Source organism: Sinocyclocheilus rhinocerous, unplaced genomic scaffold (assembly GCF_001515625.1).
Source record: "Sinocyclocheilus rhinocerous isolate Xijiao unplaced genomic scaffold, SAMN03320098_v1.1 scaffold4761, whole genome shotgun sequence".
Taxonomy (NCBI): Eukaryota; Metazoa; Chordata; class Actinopteri; order Cypriniformes; family Cyprinidae; genus Sinocyclocheilus; species Sinocyclocheilus rhinocerous.
Window position 1 is genome coordinate 89,174 of NW_015642597.1, and position 3,002 is coordinate 92,175.

The window sequence follows — 3,002 nt, forward strand, 5'->3', positions numbered from 1 at the left end:
TCTTCTTCTTCTTGCTTTATGGCGGATCGCAGACTTATAAGTGCATTAGTACAGTTCAGACATTGCAGTGCATCAGAGGTAAAAAAACTATATAAATACTGTTCAGTTTCTTGCACTGACTGATCGTTTTGTGTCTTTACACATCAATGTATCGTCACGAGCCGCAGGGTTTAATTTGGTTTTGTTTGTGTATGTTTTTTTGACTCTCAAAGCCGTGATTCCCATTCACTTCCATTATAAGACTGACAGACTGCAACGGTTTGAGTTAAAAATCTTCGTTTGTGTTCTACTGAAGAAACAAAGTCACCTACTGTTTGATGCCCTGGGGGTAAGCAGATAAACATCAAATTTTTGGGTGAACTATCCCTTTAAATAGGCTACAAAAACATTTTACTCAAATTATTATGCTGAAAACACAATTTGTAATAAGACTGAGGAAAAAGCAAAATAGATCATGTTCATGATTGGTTTCAGACTTTTTGACCCCACCATGTTTTGTTTGCAGTTTCACCAGCCAATCAGATTGGACTTTCTTGGCCATTTTTTTCAGTGAATGTGCTGTGGGCGATCAGTGGATGTGTGATACTGTGGCATCGATATACCATACCACACTAATGCCTTCTGGACAGTATGAGGCACTTTCTGAAATGGTTGAGAGAGGAAAGATTTGGCATTTAGGACTCGTGAGTGTGTGAGATGTCCCTCGAGGGAGCCTGGAGAATATAACATGTCTTGACACAGGCCTGCTCTGTCATCTTTATTAAGAGTTAGACTCGCGGATCTCATCGCCACAGTGTGGGAGAATATGCAGCCGAGCCAATCCTGACCAACACGTTTATCAGTCCAGAGCGAGGAAATGAAGCAATATTCCCGAGCCCAGACCACGTTCTCTTGCAAAGGAGATTCATGTTTACTTGACATTTGGAATCAGATTTGGGCTCTGACATTTCCTGGGAGATGAGGATGTGCACACTGTACTGATACATTATTCAGAAGAGACGGCTGTGGTCGTGTCTTATTGCATCACATTTCTATCATCATATTGTTAGCGGATTTTCATTTGTTACTCATGAGAAGTCATTCAGACCCACACGCAACCTCTTCAGAACAGTGGCTGCAGGTGGGAATTGTACCGCTTCTGCTTTGTTATAAAGACAGAAGCTGTTTCACTTGCTCTTGAGATTGTAATCGATCAGATCCACTCCATCATGAATTTGTGGGTTGATTTGGGTTGTTGAAAAAAAAGATAGACAGACAGACCAAATAGATAGATAGACCATTTATTTATTTGCGTTTATTCCATATATTAAAAAAGTAATTTATTTTATACAATTTATTTGATATTAACTTAATTAATATTCTGAAATATTATTACATTTTTCAAATATATATATATTTTTTCTATTATTATATGTTTAAAATGTGATATAATTAGGTCATATACTATTATAATTATTAATGTTGAAAACATAATATTTTTTGTGGAAACCCTGATACATTTGTATATGAAATGAAATAAAATAAAATACCCTTTTTAAAAAAATCTTTTATAACATTATGCATGTCTTTCCGGTCACTTTTGATCAACTTAATGCTGTATGCTAATTTCTTTTAAAAAATATCCTAATGACATTTGAACAGTTGTTTGTGTTAATTTATTTATTTATGTATTTATTTTATTATTTTTTGTAACATTTACTAATCTAATTTGTTAACTACTATATAAATAATGAACACTAGTTGTACAGCATTTATTAATCTTCATTAATGTTAATATCAACATTTACTAATGCGTTTTTAAGATCAAAACTTGTATCTGTTAACATTAGTTGATGCACTGTGAACTAACATGAACATGGGTTCTTTTTTAATAATAATAGTTAATAATAATAGAACAAAAGAATAATACAAGTTTTTGTTGGTTTCTTTTTAGTTAATGCACTAAGTAATGTTAGTAATATATTTATTTATTACTTTTTTATAAAATTAGGAATATATTACAGAATGGCTGTATTCTGAGGTATGTTTATGTGATTTCATAAACTGATATAATAAATACATTTAAGACAGCTATATTATATGATCTCAGACAAGACCACATCCGTCAAACTAAGGGTGGTAATTATTTCAACTACTGGTCAGGTTGATATCTAAATTTTCCAGAAGTCACTGAATATGTCTAGCATGGAGACCTGGATGACAATGTATGGAAATCAAAACTTTTGCAATAAATTCACCTTTTTCTGTGTCAGATCATTAAAACTGGTAGCCTGGTTCTTGAACCAGCAGGTCTGGGTCTGGGTCTCGGGGTCAGGTTTTGTTCTGGATCCGGGTCTCGAGTGGTCTGCCTCTGGGTTTTGTTTTGGAGGGTCTTGACTGGAAATGTCAAATCTGCACATCGTTTCACAAAGTCTCACCGTCAGACTGTCAGCTGTGAGCTTCAGGAGAAACTTCCGCAGCTGTTAAATAGGTGAAATCTGTGTTTACTTCTTTTCCATCTGAAATCCATTGGCATAAAAATAGAATGGGTTGTTAGAAATAGATAATTTCACAAATAATGATAGTATTACCACAGCTGCTATATATACATATTACTAGAACAAAATATGATTTAGATTAGTAGGTCAGAGACCTGTTTCATCACAAGTTAGTTTTGATATAGTGATCATTCATTCATTCATTCATTCATTCAGTCAGTATATAGTCAGAAGTCTTTATTTTTATTTTATTAAAGATATTTAAGATATTTAATTAAGATATTTTTGATGGAATCTGAGAGCTCTCTGACCCTCCCATAGACAGCAATGCAACTGAAATGTTCCCAAGTCAGAGAGCTCTCAGATTCCATCAAAAATATCTTAATTTGTGTTCCGAAGATGAACGAAGGTCTTACGGGTTTGAAACGACATGAGGGTGAGTAAATAGTGACAGAATTTTCATTTTTGGGTGAACTATCCCTTTAAATAGTCAGTAGGCTTTAGTTGACCATATTTATTTATTTA

At 33.9% G+C, this 3,002-nt stretch overlaps 1 long non-coding RNA gene across 1 annotated transcript in view; it reads left to right on the forward strand.

Moving 5' to 3' along the window:
- LOC107756240 (uncharacterized) overlaps positions 1–2,767 on the forward strand; it is an 8,458-nt gene extending 5,691 nt beyond the window's left edge. The window contains exons 2-3 of the long non-coding RNA XR_001641799.1: positions 679–683; positions 2,757–2,767. This is a non-coding gene — a long non-coding RNA (uncharacterized LOC107756240). The remainder of the gene's footprint in view (positions 1–678; positions 684–2,756) is intronic.
- Positions 2,768–3,002: the final 235 nt, after the last annotated feature.